General features: G+C 42.2%; 1 protein-coding gene across 21 annotated transcripts in view; it reads left to right on the top strand.

Moving 5' to 3' along the window:
* LOC102943985 (poly(rC)-binding protein 3) overlaps positions 1-23,061 on the top strand; it is a 703,847-nt gene that overhangs the window by 169,864 nt on the left and 510,922 nt on the right. For 2 of the 21 annotated variants that reach the window (XM_043540384.1, XM_043540387.1), the window contains exon 1: positions 1,799-1,922. The exons of 15 other annotated variants lie outside the window; for them this stretch is intronic. The gene's annotated coding sequence lies outside the window, so the exon portion shown is untranslated. Of the gene's footprint in view, positions 1-1,798; positions 1,923-3,603; positions 3,685-23,061 lie in introns of those variants that run through there. 4 more of the 21 variants (XM_043540383.1, XM_043540392.1, XM_043540385.1 and 1 more) reach the window with 4 other exon arrangements.

Below are 23,061 nucleotides of genomic sequence, written 5' to 3'. Positions count from 1 at the left end.
GCCACTGTAGTGGGTGCCCACCGCACCCCACCCCTAAGAGCCAGAGGGATCTGCCGGGGGGTGAGGAGTCCCGGCGATGCCTACCTGGGGCGCCTCCCGGGAAGCATCCGGCAGGTCCCTCTGGCTCCTAGGGATGGGGTAGCGAAGCTAGGGGAGGAGCAAGGGGACCGGCTGCTCCCCCCATTGATCACATCAAAAGTGGCGCCTTAGGTGCCGACTCCGTGGGTGCTCCAGCCCTGGAGCACCCACGGGAAAAATTTGGTGAGTGCAGAGCCCCCACCAGCAGCTCCCCACCCCACGCCTGGCCCCAGCTCTGCCCCACTCTGCCTCCGCCTCCTCCCCTGAACACGCCGCCCCGCTCTGCTTCTCTGTCTCCCCCCCTGCTTCCTGCAAATCAGCTGTTTGCGCAGGAAGCCTGGGATGGCTGAGAAGCAGGTGGCAGCTTTGCGCTCAGGCCCAGGGAGGCAAAGGTGAGCTGGGGCGAGGAGCGGTTCCCCTGCATGTCCCCTGGGTTACCTGCTGCGGCGTGGGTGGCCCTCCTCGTGCCCCCCGACCCCGGCCCCAGCTCAGCTCACCTCCTCTCTGCCTCCCTGGGCCTGAGCATGAAGCTGCTGCTTGCTTCTGAGCCCTCCCAGGCTTCCCGCGCGAACAGCCCTGCTCGCTATCCCCTCACCCTGGCCCTGGCTTTTATCTACAGACAACCTGTTGTGGCACCGGTGGGCTGTGTGGAGTTTTTATAAAATGTTGGGGGAGGGGTCAGAAAGAAAACTGTTGAGAACCCGTGCTTTATATTGCTGGCAAGGAGCATGGAGAAAACCCCAGGCGAAAGACAAGACCCTCAAGAAAGAGAGGAGAGGCCCTTATTGGGGCAGAAGAAGTGATCTGAGTAACACCTGACTGCAGGTTCCTTAGACTTGGCTCCTACCCACGCAAAACACTATTATGTTTTCTGTTTGATTTCCGCTGTGCACTTTACAGTCTTGCCAAACCCAACGGTTCAAAAATCATTAGACAGCCCCCCCCCCCCAAACCATTATATGCTTAAAAATAATAAATGTTCTATGATTTTTTTCCTTTGCCTTCTGGTCTTTGAGCCTTTAAAGTTCATGCTTTTCTGAACCCAGAAATGCAGGGGGGAAAATTTAATTACAAAACTGAGATTCTCATGTAATCAGATAAATCCAGAATCTGGGGCTTGTTTAAAAAAAAAAGAGAGAGAGAGAGAAAATAAAGAAAACCATCACCAAAACATTGTGATACAATGAAACTGCAAAAGCTGACCACACTGATCCTATCTCCTACCTTATCACTGGAGACCCTGACCTGCAGGAGCAGGCCTTGCTGTCTAGCTGGCAGTCAATATTTGTGCACTTGAGACTGAGTCTCTCTCCATCCCTCCCCACTGAATACTCAACATTTTGTGCTGAGCTCTCATTTGTGTTAGGCGCTAGCCCCGGGCATAACTGTTCAGTGGAGGGTGTTGGTCTGGTGTGTTCAGTAAAGGCTGTTGTTCTGGCTTCTTATAGTTTCAATGTATTTTCACTGTGCTTACTTATCGAGCCTTTTTCTACATATTTTTATTTTCAGTATGTTTGTTCCCTTGTTAGTTTATACAAAGACCCCTCAAGGAGGAGTTCATTCACACTTTGTGTTCAGTCTCTATTTTGTGTGTGGTCCACTGGCTCCTTGAATGATAAGCACTGAGCTTTCATCAGTGTAAGTAGATACCCTGGGTTTTCCTGTAAAGTTTCAGTGAGGCTCCTACAGTCATAGCAGGACAGGTGGCAACACTTTGCATGCTAAGCGCTAGCACTTGATTACCCTCCTGGAAAGCCCCTTGCAGGCTCTAGTAGACTCAGTCAGTCTCACTCCTGAAGTCTGAGGACTGCTGCCCAGAAAATAGTGCCGGTACCTAGAATGTGGTGAGTGGTATTCCTTTGCTTCTTTCCATATGGCAGCTGTTCCAGAGCTTGGCTTCTTGCCCTTGCTGTGGAAGCATGCCAGGAGCTGGGAAAGCTTACTCTGCTGGTGAAATAAAGCCCTCCTTGTAAATGCCATCCGGGTATGATTTCTAGCTAGTGCTCTGTGATTAGCTATCAGAATTCTGCAAAACCTCATTGTTTTCCAGAATGCAGTATTTTACAGATGTGACTTATTTTCATTACCCTATTGCTCTGAAATGCAATAGTTTATAGCTCATAAATGCAGGTACTGCTGGAGTGAATCTAAACCTTATTTTGAGTTGCATAAGTAAGGTCTGAGAGCCAGATCCTGCCCTCCCTGTGGCAGTGTGCTAGAGAGGGAATATGTAGCTTCTTCCTCATTGCACAGCAACAGGGCAATTGCAGTTTAGTGCTAGGGTAATAGCTGGCACAAGAAACTAAGGAGTGTCAGGGGAGAGCAAAGATATTTTGAGGTGCATCTGGTGGATGGTATGGAGAGAAAGGAGAGAGATGTCATGGGAAATAGAGAGGGACAGGCTAAGGGACTTGAGAGAAGGCGGAAGAGAGATTGGGAGCATGGGCATGCTCTCAATTATGCAAATGTCAGCATTGGTATTTCTTATGGAGGATAGGTCCATCAATAGCTATTAGCCAGGATGGGCAGGGATGCAAAACCATGCTCTGAAGCATCCCTAGCCTGTGTTTGCCAGAAGCTGGGAATGGGTGATAGGGGATGAATCACCTGATGATTACCTGTTCTGTTTATTCCCTCTGAAGCACCTGGCATTAGCCATTGTCAGAAGACAGGATACTGGGCTAGATGGTCCATTGTTCTGACCCAATATGGCTGTTCTTATGTACTACTGTGATGATATGTTATTTAGCAGAAACTGCTAACTAGTTAATGTTTATCGAAGAAGATAGAGATAAAAGACATTAGGTCTGTTGCTGTACAACTTGCACTGCAAGGGCTTTCCCTGTTTTCAGTATATTTCTGGAGGACTAGTGTTTGATGAGATGAAACTTCTTGCGTGTCTCGGGTAGGCTGTGCAAATCCAGGGTTTTCAGCAGAGCCAGCAGTTAGTGGAGGAAGCTTTTCGAAGGCTCATTCTGCACCTAACGCTCCGAAGCTCATTTAAGGATTTAGCTTTCTCCATGATGCAACTGCAGAATTCCATTCCTTGCAAGTTGGAAACCACTGATTGGCTCTCAGACAAGATACTCTTTTCAGCTACTTAAATCTATTAAACATCAGAGAGGGCAGTGGGATTTTATTTGCTGCTGTTGCCAGGGAGGCTTTCACAGACAGCTGAAAACTTTTTCATGACTAGCTTCAGTGGCATTACATTCTTCAATTTCTGACCTACTAATAAATGTTGAAAGACTATCAGCGTGAATGTTGAATGAATCAAGAATCTTCAAGATGTATTTGCTCAGTGATGCTCAGACATTTCAAGGTGCTGTAACAAGGTGGTCTGCCCCTTTAAGAGCCAGAGGAGCAGCCAGCCCTGTTGTGGAGAGGAGCTGGTCAGGTAGTTGCTGGGAATCATCTGACCCAGCTGGTCAGACGATTAGGTCTGATGATTCTCACCTGGGGGCTATGAGGACCCCATGGAGCCTCAGAGTAGAAAAGAGCTGAGAAAACACTCTGCTGTAACCAGAGCAGAGGACTGCAAGGGATTAAGAAGCCCGGTGAGTACTCTTAGGCTGGGTGGAGTCCCTGACTGCTAAACTGCTGGAGGTCAGGTTCCCCACAGTCTGTGCTGGAAACATGAGTGTTACTTAATGTTCTCACTACATTATTTTTTCTCTTTTGTGTGTGTGTTGGACCATAAACAGAGTCTTGAGGAAAGGGCTATGAACTGATCTGGGTGTGGCTGGTTATTTCTCCCCATGCTGGTGATTGAGTCCACCAGCCTGTAGGGTGTTTAAATTATTTGTAGACCAGTTTTTAACCTGAAACTGAAGCCTAAGAGAAGTTAGTTGATTAACTTATAATGCTCTGATACAACCCTCCTCTTCCTGCGAAGGAAGTATATTGAATTTCTAGACAGGCTTGCTGAGTGACAGCAATCCAGTGGGGTGACTCTTGGGAGGTGCAGGAAGGGCTAAGTGCCCCAGCAGCTGGCCCAGGTGGGGAGAGGAAGAGGCAGGGCCAGAGCCTCTTCCAGCAGCGCTGCCCAAGACACTGCCTGATGCAGTGCAGTGGCTGACTGGGAGAGCACCTGGCTGCCCCCGCCTAGGCTGTGCTTCTGGGGCCAGTGGCTGAGCGAGCTGGAGCCCCTCTGGCATGTTCAGAGTTGGCTCCTTCCCCAGAAGTCAAGCCTGGGCAGGGAGCGGGCTGGTGCTGCAGAGTGTGAAGGCCCTGGGCTGGGGGTGGGGAGAAGTCACGTGGGGAGATCACGTGTCCTTCCCTTTAGTTGGTGCCCTCTTTGTGTCCTCCCGTGAGTCGCCTGCTTTTGTACTGTCCTCTTTGCAAGTACTTCATGTTTGTGGGTGCTTGTCAGGGCCGCCCCTAGCTATTCTGGGACCCTGGGGAAGAGTCGGAGCAGGGACTGGAGCAGCACACAGCTGTGCAGGGCACCCCAAATTTCCCAGTGCCCTAAATTTCCCAGTGCCCTACGCAGCTTCGTACTTTGCGTGTGGGTAAGGACAGCCCTGATGCTTGTCACTTATGAATCTGAATATGAGAGAACACTGCAGCTGTCTAACCTATTCCAATCAGTATTTTAGGATGCCTATAGTCAGATAGCTGGACATCAGGAAGTGGGTTCAGCAAAACAGTGCCAATTCATGCACTTTGAGGACTTCAGGGGAAGATGTATTTTGTCTTTCTGTGCAGTTGTCTCTCATTAAAATCCCACTCTGTTAATCTATGTACCTGTATGTAGCTTGTAGCCACAGCCATCAGGCTCCTGACAAGCTGTTCATGTGTGGTCCTGGGTGCTGCAAAGGCTGAGAAAAGACAACAAAAGGAGTGCTTTAAGTAGTGCAATAACAAAACAGCATCTCTAACAACATGCAGAAACTGTGTGTGTGAGAGAGAGATTAAGTGACTTGCCCAAAGTGTTAGAAAGCTCTGAAAATACTCTTCCAAGAATCCTAACGTTATGAATTCAGGGTCCAATATCTTGAGATTTACCAGGGCTAGAAGGAGCAACTAGTTTGTACTACTGGAATTTGGGAATTCTGGTTTCATAGCCCTGCTGACACGTAAGATATTGGTCTTTAAATGTATCACTGGTAGAGCTGACTTAATTAATTTCCCAGTTTATTTTGTGAAGGTGAAGGAAAAATCCTTTGTTTCAGGTCAGACCAAAACTAATTCTTTTTCCTAAAAATCAAGAAGTCAGGAAAAAATTGTTTCAGGTCAAATGAAATGTTTTGATTTTGTGTGTGTATATATTTTATTTATTTATGTATGATATATAGATGTAAAGAAAATTTGGAATTGGTCATTTGAAATTTAAAAAATGGAAACATTTTGTTTTTTTGGAATCTTTTTTTCAAAACAAACCATTTGGCAAACGCAACATAAATTTGCAAAGCATGTTGACATTAGCAAATCTGTGGGGGGTTTTGTTTTGTTTTTTGTTGTTTTTTTTAAGAGGGTGAAATGTTTTTGTTGAAAAACTTCACCCAGCTCTAATCACTGGTCCAGGTTGAATATTGCCCATCCTGGGATTGTGTTGTAAAATTTGGGGACAGACATTCCATGTTGTAGGGGAAAGAAGAAAACATTTTTGTGGACTGTTTGTTTAAATAGCATCCGCTTGAAGCTGCTCAGGAGTCTGAAATGTTGAGGGGAATGGTTAGTGGCCAGAGGTAGATGATGAGGGCCAAGATTCATGGTAAATGCAGTGTATCACATGGATCTGGAATATAGCATACGGCTATCACCACCTCATTGTGGTTGGTGTGTGTGTGTAATTTCTCATGAATAGAGAGACCCATAGCAGAAAATATGTACAGGGAACAGAAATACAGTAGAAAACTGGCAGAGGCATGGGTTAAACACTTATTGCATTTTTTTGAGAGAGAAAGTGTATGGAAGCCCTCCTCTGCTGCATCTTTGTAATGATCTGCTAAAACATAAAAAGCAGCATGCAGTGTTTTATTCTGCTGCTTTAAAGTCCACAGTACTGCATCAGATCATGTGCTTTTTCAACTAAATGCAGAGTCAAACAGTTGGGGCCGAACTGAGATGTGATTGAAGGGAATGCCACTCCACTGATGGCTTTCAGTGGAGCTCCATCTGCTTACCAGGTTTGAATTTGGTCTTGAAACTATAAAAGAGGACAGCCCCTGGTAGGCATATGTAACTTCATTCCCACGGGTCGTGGTCAGTCAGATTTCCAAAGTATGTATTTGAGATTCTATACTTTGTTCCCTTAAAGTATGTGCTCATGAAAATGTTTCCATACACAGTATGCACCTTCATAGAGAAGGCTTAGTATTTTTCTTCTGGGGTGTGCGTGTGTGTGTATTAATTTAATATAAATTAAATTTTTATGTTGTGATATTTCAACTCAGGATGAAGGTATCACAGATTTTTGGAAGGGTGTAGACTCCATGGAGGGGAGAGTAGTTATTTAGGGTAGCACAAGATAATATAACTCAGTCAGGGCTCAAATGAAGAACAGAACATCAGGAAGAATTTTCTGACAATGAGATGTATTGGGCAATTGAACTAACTCCCCAACTGATGGAAACAGCATAGCTTGCCATATTCAAAAATGTACTGGGTAAAGTATAGGGAACAGTTCTCCACTGACAGGGGGAAAGGGTTTAAATACCTAAGAGGACTTTTTCATCTCTAGATTCTGTGATCACTGTATGCTCACCCTCTGAAGACAAGCTGAGTGTTTAAAGAGAGGAATGAGGTTAAAATAATTGGGATCTCTAGATTAAGCTCAGTTAAATCATTTGTGGAGTGACTCTGCATCAGACCTTATTCCTTCTAAAAAAAAAAATCTTGTTACGTTGCTTTTACATATTAATCTACTTCTCAGTTATAAAACACTTTAAAAAATCACTTAAGAATATCAGAAGAAAGCTGCGGAGCAGATTATTAAAATTAGCTCAGATCCAGAGTCATTCTGTTTACTGTATATGAGTATTGTGATTAGTACTAGTTCTGACTGTGTATCTCCAAATGGCAAAACAAAATAAAGAAAAATGTTTCGATATTTTATGCAGGTTCACCTTATAACCCTTCTGATTTATAAGCTGTGCTGTGAGTGCACTTTTGAAACGCATCTAGTAACCCATGCTCTCGTGCTGAAATCTTGTAGATCCCACTAACTCTTACAAAATGCTCTAATCCAAATGACCTTTATGTTGAAGAATATAATCAGATACTCACAAGTCAGTGTACACTTCAGTGCACGCTAAAATATAATACTTCAGTTTCACTTCATTCAAAATCCATAGCCATTTTAGTATTCAGCGCACGTTAGCCTAGAATTGGTGTATATACACCCTAAACCTCAGGCTTTACGATGCAGCGGTTCTACAACCCGAATTCTCTGATAGTCTCTTAGGACAACCAAAGTGTAATCATGACAGCTGCTTTTGACTTGACCCCTGCAATGGTCAGAGAGACCATTCTGGCTTCTGCGGGTCTGGCCTACTTTGTAGCTTTTCTCCTGCCTTGTTTGGGAGACCCTGAAGCACTTGAACTCCGGTTGTGCCCAGCTTGGAAGCAGAGCTAACACACGCTGTTGTGCAGCTTTAGTCCTGCAAAGACCAGTTTCAGCTGAAACTCTGATCATCTCCAGCCATCAGATAACCAAGAGTTTTGATTAACTGGATTTCGGATAACTGAAGTTTTGTTCTCATTTCATGCATACAATTAAAATCACGGAGGCCATGGAAGTGTGAAGAAGGATGCTGTGTCACAGTACAGGAATGCTGCAATCTGTCTGTCTTCTTCCTCTGATCCTTGCTGTCATCCGACTTCTGTTTCTGTGTGTCTCTTCTTTTAGTGCTGCTCCCAAGCCGCAGGTTCTGCTCTTAGTCTGAATGATTCTCCTGTGTATGCAGAGGAGAGAGCAGATCACTGATTTTAAAAAGAGAGGGGGAGTCAAGGGGCACCATGCTGGGTTCTGGGACAGTAGAATAGCAAAGCATTGTGAAATGTAATAGAGCTAAGAAAAAATGCAGGGAACGTGAGTGGCATGTTTCTTGTCCCATTTCAAGGTCCAAACAATTGTTCCAAAGAACCTCTCTTTGAAAGGGTGAGAGGGAAGATCCTACTTAGCACCTAAAGTAGTATTTAGACTCCTTTTAAAAAAAAAAAAAAAAAATTAACCCCTTTCCGCTTCATGTTTTAATCTATGAATGTAAAAGCAAGTGTAATAGTTGGGGGGGGGGGGGGGGGAATTAATCAGAGCATCTCAGGTATCCTATAACTTTGCTCTTACGTTAATGTAAGATCAATTTGTGTAATGGACTAAATGGATGTAGAACTACCGGGCCTGATTCACCCCTGTGGAGTTCCAGCTTTACATCCCTGTAACTCCATTGATTCCAATGACATTATGCTTGTTTAAAACTAGGGTAAGCAAGTGGCGAGTCAGGCCTAGTTTGTCTACCAAGGGGGCAGGATGACAAGAATTTAAGAGGTGTTACATTTTTGCTCTTCAATATCCAGAGTGACACTTAAGTGGTTTAGAAATTGATTTAGAAAATGCAATCTGCACATCAGTCAAGCATAGCATGAGTGCCTTGTTTAAAGGATCATTAGATAATCAATAGCTAGAGAAAAATTACAAAGTACTATACATGTACTGTCTAGATAAGGTATGCATTTTGTTATATGACAGTATATGAAACTGCTGTAGCATGGGATGATGTACTAGCTTCACATTTTATAGCAGACTTAGGCTTCTGAGGGATCAGCATTTTAACTGAGTAGGCTTGGAGAGCTTATAAAAACAGTATGGCTACTGATCTTGCCTAACATGTTAAATAAAATCTGATGATCAGGAAAAGTGCTTGCATCCCAATGGTTCTGCGTTTTGGTATTTTAGGGCCGGATGCTCCAAATGTTCGTTACCAAGCACGCTGCTTACTGTGGTGTGTGATCCTACTTAAATCAACGGGTTTACACCTGGATGTTTGTGTATGCAGGATCGTGCAGAATAGAAAATGTGGAGATTTTTAATGTATTACATTCCTTATAAGAAGCTGGCAACAAGTGGATGTTTCATATTTACTGTTAGTATGGCAGTAGTACCTAGAGAACACAGACAAGCATTCATTCAGTACAAACAATGAATGGTGTGCAGTAAATAAAGCAGGGATACAAGATTCCTGCAAAATTCTATTTTGCTATTACTATGGGATAAACTTATGATATTACAAAGTGAATGAGGCATGGATCCTTCTGTGTGTGGTGGTGTGTCCCATCTAGTGGCACTGAGACCACTTAAAGAGAGAGATAAGATGAGTCTGCTCTACAGCCTTAACTAACAGCCAGTTAGCTTTTAGCTCATGTGGTAGAGGCTCATGCACTAAGCTCCAGAGGTCTCCAGTTTGATCCTGCCCATTGGCGACTGGGGTCTGTCGGCGTTACACAAGGCAAAAGTACAATCTATGAACTAAAGTAGGCAGGCGTCTGCAGTGAAAAATATTATGTAATGTAATTAAGATTGTATCGTCATGTACGTGCATAAGAGGGCAAAAATAATGACGTGAAGGCAATCTGAATTCTGACATTCCCTGACTTGCAATATTGGTTGACTCTCTTATTTGATCGTCTCTTTTGACCTATATGTACAGGTCATGTCAGAATCTTGCTGCTTCCTCTGGCACAGCAACTCCAAGTTCTGTTGTTCTTTCTGCCCACACTGCCAAACTCTGTTCACACCTGGATTACGCCCTGATTACTGTGATCTCTACTATCAGGCCTTGATGCAGCCACACCCTTGTCTATTCCTTTTTGATAATGTTCCTGCTAAAATCACCTTCCTGGCTTGTTGCTCTCTATCGCCACCCTCTTTAAAAGCCTTATCCAAAGACCATTGGAAAGACTCTCATTGACTTCAGTGGGCTTTGGATCTAGCCATATGTCACTCTAGTATGTATCGTTGTACAACCCCTAGCACAATGGGGCATGACCTGAGTGGCCTCTCTATGCTACTGCAGTATGAATGTTTTAATAACTTTTGAGTGCTTCACTCAGCAACCTGAGTCTTTGCATGGAACTAAAGGGGAGACATAAAACTTTATCTAACTGAGGATGGAATCAAGATATTTATTTTCTAACTTCGCCAGTAAAAGACCTAAGACCATTTGAACCTACATGAGAGCTAGTCATGGATGCCCTTAGAAGAAAGTTGCTTTATCAGGCTTCCTTCTCAGTGAAGAAAACTTATTCCAGCCTCCTGCTTCTGTTCCTATTCCCATGCAAGGCTGGAACCTTGCAGCTGTTTTCAGGGTTGTTCTTTAGGTTTCCAGAGGCAATTTGTCCACTTCTGTGTGTAACATGGGATATGGAACCCTGGCCACCACTGAAGTGTGCATCTAAATTCAAAATATCTCTAAGACAACAATAATTCATTCCAAACTTCTGAAGGCAGCATAACGTATTTGCAGACTTCTAAGCCATGCAAGCCCTGGAATTCAGAGCAGGTTTGATATTCTGCAAAAGTGGCTAACTGCAGAGATCTCCGTCTTTTTTAGTCCTAAACCCCACACTTTTGAGACCATTGTCCTCAATTTTTGTTATGCAACCTGTGAGAGCCCTTGGGGTTGGGTGGGTGCTTAAAGCTAGACCCCTGTTATTTAAATACAACATAAAATCATTCCTGAAATTGTGGAAATCTTGCCCCTACAATAGGAGGGTGCTGCAGAATACTGTGTACAGGATTTTGGAGCAAGGGATGCTCTGCTCTTTGTGGGAGTATTAGGTCTCCTTTATCACTATGGTGTGGCCCTACTTCAGAAATTTCACCACATGTCAGCTGAGCTCATTCCCAAGGGAAAAGCTATGGAATGCTTAAGCTGGCAGTCTGCCACAACTAGAGACTGAAGTTCCTTATTATTGATCATAGGTGGGTTTGAAAGTTTCATTTATGTAACTTAGGCTCTGAGGACCCATTGACTTAAGCACTTTTGAAAATGTTATCCTATGTCTTTAAATGTTAGTCATTATTCTGAATTTACATCAGTATACATCTGAAATAACTGTTGAAGCCAGCAGACCTAAACCAATGGAAATCTTGTGTGAGATCAGGATCAGATCCTCTACTCACTTTTCATCCCATAAAAATGGATGAAAGGCATGAGGGCCTGATGTTCTTTTCATTGACACCAGTTTTCACTTGTTACTCTACTCACTTCTTTGAAGTTACTCCTGATTTGCATTTGTGCAAATGATACTACAGTCTGATTCTGATTTAAGTTCCAGTCTGAGGTTGTAATCAAAAACTATGAATAGTATCCTTGTGTGGGGCTTGGTGAGGGAGAGGAGGACAATGTCAGGAATTAATAAGAAACTTGCAAGAAAACCTAACGAATGTATACCGTGAACATTCCTAGTTTTACAATACCCCATCCCAAAGTGGAAAGATTTTGAAGATGTAAATGGTAGAGCTGAGCAAATAATTGATTTATGTTTAACCAGTTTGGTGGCTGAAGCAAACAGTCTCCAAAACATTTCATTTCTGATCAACCCAAAACAGAAATTTTGAGTCTGTCTTCTCTGAAACAAAAAAGAAAGTTATGGGTTTTGTGGTGTTCTCTGCCTCCCCAATGGAATTTTTTTTTGAAGTGTTACCCGTTGTTTTAACCTAGCTAAAGTTTGTTTCATTTCGCAGTTCAAATATTTCATCTGACTTTTTAAACAATTGGGGGTTTTTTGGTTGAAGTAATTTGCTGAATTCAGCCCAAATTTTTAAATAGTTCTTGTTGACCCCAAACTGCATTTTTCAGCAAATAAAGTATTTGTCAGAAATTATCCCCGGATCTAATAAATCGCATTTCACTTTCACCAATTGTCTGCTTCAGTGAACAGCTTGGACAGCAAGAAAAAGACTGTGGTATATGACCAGGGATTCTCGCAAAAGACACTGGAACAAACAAAAACAGAAGCAAGCGGATTCATTACACCCTTAGAGAACAGACATTCTTTCAATGTATAAGGACTTTTTTTTAAACAAATACTGTATAATAGTTCTTCAGGACCCCAATAGACAGTTCACATTTCTCTTCTGGCTCCTATTTTGACAGTATCAAGAAAACAATTGTAATTTTCTCTCAGTTCCCCTTCTGGCATTATTATAATTCTGAAGCTCCTTTTGGGATATATGTAACAAGTTGGCACATAACTGTTACACTCAGAGTCTGTATCTGCAAAAAAGAGTTTTGTCCCTTCAGAGGCTGTTTTGGAACAAAGCATTTTTTAAGGTGGAAATAGATTCATGCCATATTCTCAAACTTTATTGTAACACCCTTTTATAGAATGATTATGGGCAAAATTCCGCTCTCTGTTAAAACAGCATACGTTTTAAAGTAATAACACGGTTTCAGTGACGTTACTACAGATTCACACTAGGGTAACTGAGCGTAGAATTGGGTCCTATATGTTCAACTATTTTTTCATGTCTTAGCGCATGTCTACACTACTGAGCTGCATCGGCAGAGCTGCACTGCTGTAGTGTGTCCGGTGAAGACACGCTATACTGACAGGAGAATGCTCTTCCATTAGCATAATTAGTCCACCACTGCGAGAGGGGGAAGCTATGTCAGCGGGATAATGTCTTCTGCCATCATAGTATGGTGTGGACAGCACTTTAAATCGATGTAACTTACGTCACTCGGGAGTGTGTGTGTCATTTTCACACCCCTGAGCGACACAAGTTACATCCACTTAAGCGCTACTGTATTTACCGCACCTTTTTACTGCTGTCCAATAGCAGTTTTATTACCTGTCCAGTATAAGGTGCAGATGATGTTTCCGATTGGTGGTTTAAATTCTGTAGTGATTTTCGTATTCAGCATGGCCCTAGCTCCACCGTACTGCATTTAAAAAATTAAAAGGTGCATAATCTTTACTGCTTGCTTGGAAATTTTTGCTACCACCACAAGCAGGCTTAGGCATGATCATTCATTTAAAATGTGAAGCCTTTCAAACCCATTAGTTGAATACTTCAGCTTATCTGAGTCAAATATTGCATGTGCAATTTCTTAAGCAAAAAGCTGTTCAAAAATGGTGGAAAATTTCTGGCAAAAAAACCCCTTCATAGAAATTTTGCCTTAATATATGTTAACAGTTCCACTTTAGAGGCAGTGTAGCCTGGTGTGGGGCAAGGAACAAGGGATTTCTGAGTACCAATCCCAGCACACCCACAAATAGGTATGTGGGCAGAGTCAAATCACTTAAGTTACTTACTTTTTTCAATTTAGAAAATTGGGCTGATAGTGCTAAATTGTATGAAGAGGATGGTGTAATGACTTATTTAACTTTTTATAAAAATACTTGGCAAATATCAAGTGCTAAAGATATTGAGCAATATTCCTCTCTCTGGCGTAAATCCATAGGATTAATATGGCCCAGTACAGTCCTGTGTAGTCTTGGTGGGGGAAAGGTGGGGTTTTTTGAAGATGGCAACCAATATGTTTTGTGACAAAGTCAGGCTGGACAGCTGCAAGAGGGTGCTAGAAGGCAGATGCATTAGCCCCAGAATGTTAAAGGCCCTCTTCCCTACTAGCTGAGCAGGGGTTACCTCAGGTGAATGAGGGACACCTGATTCTAATTAAGGGCTGCCTCTGGCCTTAAAGAAAACAAACAAACCCTCCTCTGGTGAGAGAAAGGGGGAAGAAAGAGACAAGCTGCAGCCAGGCTAGTGGCAGTAAGAAAATATCCTCCCACCCTGGAGAAGTTTATGCTCCTTCCCGTAGGGGAAACAGCCAAACCTGAGTGTCTGCTGGGGGAAGGACTGACGCCCCAGGGCAACCAACTGGGTAACACCTTGCAGCAGTGAGGAGGCAGCGAAAGGTACCCCCCTGGGTGTTTTTTTTTTTTTTTTTTTTATTTGAGACTGTTTCCTTTTTTGTTTGGGGGAGGATCACCCCTTAGGCCAACCTTCAGGCCTACCCTGAATGTACAACCAAGGGAGCACAGAAGGGGGAAGGCAAACCCTGCTGTCAGTGGGGCTGATTACCCCAGGTCTGCCGTCGCCAGAGAGGGAAGCGCCAAGTCTGGCGAGAGGAAGAAGATGCCTTACCACAATTTAAATGATGTTTTTAAAATGTGTTAGAACCTAGTTTAAGACCTTTCAAGATGTGTTGGCTGGTTGTGCTTGATCTTAACTGGCCATTTTAAAAAGGCCTCTACTGGAAACCAAGGATTATGATCAACTAACATCTTTTTTGTTAAATGTCGTATTAGGTGCTAATATTTTGTAAACAGTATTTCAACATATTTGACCCATTTAAAAACCAAACACTTTGTCCTAGTTTAGACAGTACCTAATAGTAATGCTCTGTTCTCTATTTCCTAGTGGCCATATAAATTAAGATTTTTAGTTTAAAAGTAAGTACATCATTAACATTATCTCTACTGATTCTACTTATTTCTCCCACTCTATTCTGTTATCAAGAGAGACAAATACCTAATGGACTTCCCCATTTCACCAGCACTTCTCCCCAGCAGCCAGCCTCAGGATAATCAATTTTCAAGCTATGCCCATTCACTGATCTCCTACTAAACAATTTCAACAGGTGTACATTCCACATGAAAACATCTGTTTCATGTGCATGTGAACACAAAAACATACATTGACATAAGCACTAGATTTGATTTGTTTTTCTTCTCAGTAATGTACAACTAATTTCCTTTGGCCAGCTGCAAAAAATGTGTATTGACCCTTGTGAGCATTGCTAGTGCTTCTTTAGATTTGAAGGCATTTAAATTTATCTCCTCAATGTTGAAGTAGAAGAGGATTGATTTTAATCTGGTTTACCCTGTGTTAAGCAAGAGTAACACCATTGTGAGCAGAGTTACACCAGTGTAAGATGAGAACTGGGCCCAATACGCTGGTCTGCTTCAATTATTTTGAGTGAGAATTGAAAGTAGAAGTGCAAGGGACTGAAGCAATAAATCTAGTCCTGAGAGACTTGTCTTCTGTGCAAAGTTTGGATGTAGGTCTAAACTTAAATGTTTGGAGGTGAGAGGAGCTGAGGTTTTGGTTCAGATCCCTCTTTACTAGTACTTTATTCATTTGTAGCACACATTTTAAAACAAAGGAGTTCAAAGTGTCTGTCTGTCTGTGTCTCTCTCTCTAGCTTGTCTGAATTCTAGTTTCCTTTTGGTTATATGGTATACGTGAAGCAAATCTATTGACTGAGATACCAGCATGGGGGCAGTCCACAAGAACTTTTCAAAAACTTTAAGCCTGTTGCAGGAATTCTACCATGTTTCATGGTTTTAAGATTCTTTTTTTAAATTTAGCAGCATGGTAACAAGCCTTAGAGATGTGTATGTAAAAGTCAGATTTGTATTTATTTTTGGCTTGTGGCTTCTAATTCAGATCTTTCAGAGTGTCGTCATGACTTGAGAAGAAGTGAGGGGCAATTATTAAATGTTGACTGTGCTCAGTGCTGTCTACCAGGGATGTGTTAACCATAACTGCAGAAATGTTGGGCTAAATTGAGCCCTGCTGCAAGCAGGTGTTAATTACACTGATGCCAGCAGGAGTTTTGTATAAGACAATATTTACATCCATATTCTAACTACTTCATTCTTCCGCCACCCCACTGCTGAGCTGCTGGGTGTGGGGAGCTACTCAAACAAACTTAAAACACAATTCCACTGAAAGTATAACGAACCCAGCAATAGTCAACACAAATATTTAAAATGATGGCACTATGAAGTGTGTGGGGGTATGGAGTGAGGGAGACAGTCAGTAAAGATTAAAAAACGTACACATCTTCTGAAAAGTGAAGTACGAGAAGTGGGGAGGGATGGGCTGAGGTGGACATCAGGGTAAGCAAGTTCCACAGGAAAGGGGCTGTCCATCACAGGCCAATGAATGAGAAACCCTTTAAAAGTAAATAGTGAGAACCTGCACTCTGACACCAAGAGGAAGTCTGAAATGTACCCATGTCCATCCTTATTTATTGTGGGATTTTGACCTACGAAGATGGCAGGTGTAATTCTACCTACAGATGGTGAACACGTATCTTGTGCCTTTCCTCTGAGGGTTTAAAACTGTTGTGTTCTGAGAGCTATGAACAATGCAGGCTGGTTGTAATGGGATCAGTGCTGCTCCAGCCTGAGAGCAGACATGCTGCTGCCTTCTGCACTTGCTGCGAGAGGCAGAAGAACCCTGTGGGAAACTCTATATGGAGACAGAGTTACAATAGGCAACCGTGGGGGCCACAAGGGGATATGTTTGCTGTTGTGAGCTTGTGGAGGGATAAATACGGGCACAACCTGTTCTAACTATGCCGCTGAAAGAAACATTGTCATACCACAAGTGACAGGCTAGCTTTCTATGGCATGACAAAGGTCAGAAACATTATCAAGGTTCCTAAAATGGCACACCACTCTCACTCGTTCTCCCTCTGTAAATGAGACATAAAGGAGACTGCTTACTCACTATCGAGGCTTCTGGCTTCCCTCAGTTGAGAATAGCTGGCTTTTATACATTAGGTAACAATATCCGAACAACCATCCAGGGCACAGATGAAGCCAGTTGCGTACAGTAATACATTATTGTGTATCAGCATACTGAAGATACTATTCCTGGTAACCTTGCCTTATGGGACAGACATAGCATTTCAAATGTCTCAGTGATAGACCATGACCAATTGACACTTGTTTTCTATATGGCTTGAACCCCATCAGACATGCCATCAACTACCCTTAGTCATTGAAGCAATAATCCATGATTAATAGTATCAAAATCTGCTAATCCCCTATGACCACAATGGCCAATTGACCTCAATTTAAAAATCATTTCTGATCCTGAAAAAATATAAGGTCAATTCTAAAAGACTTAAATGAAGATCCCGATTCGTCAGTATCAATGTGTGTCAAGAACTGAGAGCCCCTACTTTCTCAGGAAAGGAAGATCGAAACAGGTAATTTATTGCCTAGAGATCCAGAATGTTTGAGGATCCTCTCACAAATATGGTGACCAGAAATATGCTTGATGCTCAAGAGTTGCTCCCATTCGCTATCAAGGACAGCGCCATAATTGTGCTTAATTGCTGTTTTAATCATCCCAGAGTTTCCTTCAGTTTTTGTACTGCTGTCAGTTATTGAACAGAGGGCTGCATGCTTGTTTGTTTTCAGTGGGCCTGTCAATAGTTGAATCATTGAAAGCATAAGGGAAATTCTACACTTAAAATGCTGCAGCGAAGACACTACTACATCGACAGGCGAGCTTCTCCTGCTGGCATAGTTAATCCACCTCTGCGAGAGGCAGTAGCTATGTCCATGAGAGAAGCCCTCCCATCCACATGGTGCTGTGACCACTGGCGGGTTAGGGCAGTATAACTGCCTTTCTCAGAGCGACGTAGTTATACCCGCGTAAGTTTGTAGCGTTGACCTGGCCTAAGCCTTTTTGCCACTTGTTTCTCCCACCCCACACATGATATTTCCTAAGTCACTTTTACAGCCATGTTGGCCACTGTCCAAGTCTCTTGTTCCGATTTCCCTCATGTATGGTTCAAGAAGAAAAATGTTCACCCTGTCATATTTTTAAGAACATTATACTTACCTCTGTTATGCATATCTTTCCCTATGTTGCTGTTTAGATATCACAGCTGTGATGCTTGGAAGGGTTTGAGATCTCTCCTTTATCTTGAACATATTGAATCTTTTTCACTGGTTCTACAGTGTGCTGAAACTACTTCAGCCATATTTCCATGGGGAGAATTGTAGAAGGGAAGGCTTACTAGCATGGCCACTCCACTTAATATCCATTCAGTAGGTTCTTTGGTGCATTTGCATTATAGGTACAGATATCTCTAATCGTTCCATCTTCTCTATCCAACCTGAATTTATCTCTGCACACAAGACACTCTTTTTGCCGAGTGGACAGCATTTGCACACCATAGTGTTGCCAAGCAACGCTGAGCAATTAGCATGGTCTACATTTTCACACTTCTGTCCATTACTTCACAGTTTTACTCACACTTGTATCTCCTAGCTGCTAGATTATGCAGGTGTTGACTATATTTTGTATAAAGATGTAATCGGTGACTTGGCAGGTTCTCCAAATAAACAAGTAGTTGGCATGGGCCATGCCAGCTAGCGTTCATTTTCACAATGTATCTCCACTAAAAGTAAAGGGCAGAAATATGACCGCATTTTGTTTTAATTATACATGCCAGTTTTTGTTGAATGGTATTCTGGCACTTGAATTTTATATGTTCTGGGAATTGAACGGGAAGCTGGTGCTTAGCTTGAAAACTCTAAGCCTTACTCGTGCTCTCTTACTGAAATAGTTACATGTTGGGGCCTGAATGAGAGGTGAGCATAGCACCTTCTCTCTGCCATTCCCTTTGCCTGTGCCTGGGTATGAAAAGGTTTGGTGCCACTGCCTTTCTTGTTCTCCCAGTTTACCTAACTGCAAGCCTTTCAGCCTCCTTTGCCTTAGTTTAGCCACTTCTGCTCCCAAGTTTCCTTCTTTACTTCCCCCCACAAGAGCTCCAAGGCCTGGCTCCCATGCGTATGTGAAATTGAAGCCTAGCTGTCTGTCCATGCTAGCAGTATCTTCTATTTCCTTCCCAGATACCCTCCTCACTTATGAATGGCAGGAAATTAAGGCTGTCATGAAGACCCTGGAAATCATGGATCTGATTTTTCCATCTTGGTTCTTTAGCCTCAAGACTCTTTAAAACACCTTGCCGTGGTGGAAGAAGGGGAAGATGGGGATATCTATTCCCCTTGCAGTATGCTTGGTGGATGGGATGCTTCCCTGACCCATTGCGCAAAGATGGAGGTTGAAGATTCTGTTGTGCCCCGTCCCTACTCCCGCAGGGTGTGTGTGAGGACTGTGTCTGCTCTCTCTCATCATCCTCTTGTGTCAGAGGGGCTTCAGGTTCTCTGTTTTACCTTTCTATGTTGCCACTGAGCAGACCCCACTCAGACACAGCTGTGGATGCTGCTGGGAGAAGGCATGGGTTTCTGTGGTTTCAGGCATGTGGGCATGGAGACTGGGAGAGCAACATTTTTATTAACATCCAACCAACTGTGCCCTTCCTGAGTATATACCAGTTGCCCAGGTGGAATCTCGCCACAGAGATAGGAAAAAAAATCACATGACAAACTTCCAGGACTGATGTTCATTTTGCAGTTTGGGGTATATCCTCACAAAGAAAAGGGCTGGAGTAACTACTTACATGCTTCATTTATAAGTGCCAAATTGACAATGCAACATTCCTTAGGCAGAGACGCTGGCATAGAAATGGTCAGTTTCCCATACTGCTTTGCTTCACTTTCTCTTGGTTTTTAGAGCTGCTGGTTCCAAAGTGCCAGTTCTTAAGAAGGAACAAGAGAATGAGATGTGGATTTGTGAAACCAAGTCATATCTCAGAGATACCCCAAACAAAAACAACTGTGTGTGTGTGTGTGTGTGTTTGTGTGCAACATTCTAAATTTTCACTGTCTAGTAACAAAAATTCAGTTTGGACCATTCACTTCAGGCAAAGAAACAAATTATACTCTAGCTGGAGTCTAAGCATGAGAATGTGTTAATTTGTAAAAATTTAAAAAAAAAGAGTTCAAATCAGACTTTATAATACCCCCGGGGCTAAACTCCGCACTCTATTACACAGCATAAATCTGTTGTAATTTTCTATCTCAGTGAAGAAACTCTTGCTTTACATGGGTGGAACTGGGAGCTTAATGTCCTATTTGCAGTCTTAATACCGGACATTCTGCTGAAGAATTCACTCAGAATTCTGGAGTAAAGAATTCATACCCTTACCCATGCCAGGTGTATACATTTGAATATCCTTACCTCAAGCATCTAGGCAAGATGTGGAATGTCTTGAATATTCTTGTTTTGTGGGTGGTTTTTTTTACCCCACTCCTGGAGTTGTAAAACTCCACCTTTCCTGTCTTTACAGTGAATGTTATAGAATTCCTGCAAAAATAGCATTGCTTCCTAAAGGACAGGTGATAGTGTAATACTCCGTGTCTGAGTAGATGGCTGGATTTATATGCAATTGTAGGGGGGAAAGTGTACATGTATGAGCACTGTTATAATGAATAAGGGGCATATAACGCTAGCAAGGTACAAGAATTAGGATTTATGCCATGACAATAAAATGAGAGCAAGGTTTATTCTATTTCTCCTTCTTATTTCTCCTCCTGAACTCCAGCTGAGATGGATATTGCCTTTTCTTTTTCAGTATTCTCTTTATTCAGCTATTTTTAGGTTCATTAAATAGGCTTTTGTGGAATATGACAGATCCATATGTTCATGAAAAGATGCAATTCCTCTGACACACTCTAGTTTACAAGTACTGTGCATGTTTGCTTTTCCAGCATGGATGAACACTCTGGAAGTAAACTCACAGCCTGAGTAAACAAGATGTGTGTGTCCTCAGCCGTGTGCATGCGGGATAACCTGAGTCCCAACATCCATAGTAGATTGCAGAGCTGCTGTGGACCAGTGGATCTGCCCAAATCATGGACACATTATAGAAGCCCCAGCCCACCCCGTCTCATTTCCACACCCCTTTGTTCTCCAGCATAATGGGCTGTCTTGGACCACAGCTGCATGGCATGTAGAGGGCTGCAGTGTCTTTCTGCAGCCCGTCCCCCACTGGTGAGCAGCAGGGATTCCATGGCATTTTGGCCCTGCCATACTCATGGGCAAGGGTAGAACTTTAACCTACATAATTTAAATGCCTAATGCCTTTTAACAACAGCAGACATCCATCTGTTGTTTGCATTCCATTTGGATGCTCAGCTGGGTCCAGATCCTGTTCCTTTTGAAGTGAATGAGTCTTGCCATTGACTGAATTGGGGATAGGATTTAACTGTTGGTAGTTTTGTTTACCCCTTGCTCTACCTATTCATACTGTAGGTTTTAATTAACAGACTGATCTACTGAAATTTTGAAATAACATCTCTTTTGTGAATGGTGCCAGGTGTGTGGGAGAAAAAAAAATGATGATGGAATGGATGCTGCATTTCTTTTAAAAGAAATAATATCCTTCAGATCTTGATTTTAATGACCACTTTCTCATCCACTGTTTGTTCTGCAGCTTAGATACCTTTGTTACAAAAAGTGCATTCCCAGCATATCTGACCTAAGGTAAACAGAACTGCATAAATTTGGGCATCACATCAATTGTTTTAAAAAAATCAATCAATTATTCATATTGCATTGCTTTCTCTGAACTGTGGTGAAATATTTGTCTTTGTTAGCAAAGACACGAATCCTCCCAGACATTCCTTATTGACACAGTGAATATATGAAATATTTAAATATTTTAGTAATGTACCACTATAAACTAGCAGAATTTATACCTTGGATTTTTTAAATGCTCTTTATGTATTGTACATTTTAAGCTTCTGCTTGGGTCTGACCTGCAGCTACTACTTCACTTTCAGGATCTGTGATAGCACACTATTCTACCATAGAGAGGATTAGGCTGTAGTTGTTATATACTGTATCAAAACGAAGTGAAATCACACAGTCCAGTGCATAATTCAGAGAATATCTTCAGGAGGATTCCTAGAATGACTAAACGATAAAAAAAATTAATCGCACAATTAAACAATAATAGAATACCATTTATTTAAATATTTGTGGATGTTTTCTACATTTCCAAATATATTGATTTTAGTTACCACACAGAATACAAAGTGCTCACTTTATATTTAATTTTGTTTACAAGTGCTTGCACTGTAAAAAAACAAAATAAAAGTAATAGTATTTTTCAATTCACCTAATACAAATACAGTAGTGCAATCTCTTTATCACGAAAGTTGAACTTACAAATGTAGAATTATGTACAAAAAACTGCATTCAAAAATAAAACAATCTAACATTTTAGAGTCTGCAAGTCCACTCAGTCCTACTTCTTGTTCAGCCAATTGCTCAGACAAACAAGTTTGGTTACAATTTGCAGGAGATAATGCTGCTCGCTTCTTGTTTACAATGTCACCTGAAAGTGAGAACACGAGGTCACATGGCACTTTTGTAGCTGGTGTTGCAAGGTATTTATGTGCCAGATATGCTAAACGTTCGTATGCCCCTTCGTGCTTCAACCACCATTCCAGAGGACATGCATCCATGCTGATGACAGGTTCTGACTGATAACAATCCAAAGCAGTGCGGACTGACGCATGTTCATTTTCATTATCTGAGTCAGATGCCACCAGCAGAAGGTTGATATATTTTTTTTCTTTCTTCTTTTTTGGTGGTTCGGGTTCTGTAGTTTCCACATCGTAGTGTTGCTCTTTTAAGACTTCTGAAAGCATGCCCCACACCTCATCCCTCTCGGATTTTGGACAGCACTTCAGATTCTTAAACCTTGGGTTGAGTGCTGTAGTTATCTTTAGAAATCTCACATTGTTACTTTCTTTGCATTTTGTCAGATCTGCATTGACTGTTCATAAATCAAACAATATGTGCTGAGTAATCATCTGAGACTGCTATAACATGAAATATATGGCAGAATGTGGGTAAAACAGAGCAGGGGACATGCAATTCTCTCCCAAGGAATTGAGTCACAGATTTAATTAACATGCTATCTTTTTTTTAAATGAGCATCATCAGCATGGAAGCATGACCTCTGTAATGGTGGCTGAAGCATGAAGGGGCGTACGAATGTTGAGCATATCTGGCACATAAATACCCTGCAACACTGGCTACAAAAGTGGCATGCGAAAGCCTGTTCTCACTTTCAAGTGACACTGTAAATAAGAAGCAGTCAGCAGTATCTCCTATAAATGTAAACAAATCTTGTTTTTCTTTGCAATTCACTGAACAAGAAGTAGGACTGAGTGGACTTGTAGGATCTAAAGTTTTACACTGTTTTGTTTTGAGTGCAGTTATGTAACCAAAAAAAAAATCTACATTTGTAAGTTACACTTTCACAATAGAGATTGCACTACAGTATTTCCATGAGGTGAATTGAA

The sequence above is a fragment of the Chelonia mydas genome, chromosome 2 (assembly GCF_015237465.2).
Source record: "Chelonia mydas isolate rCheMyd1 chromosome 2, rCheMyd1.pri.v2, whole genome shotgun sequence".
NCBI lineage: Eukaryota > Metazoa > Chordata > Testudines > Cheloniidae > Chelonia > Chelonia mydas.
This window is presented reverse-complemented; position numbering and strand designations above follow the sequence as displayed.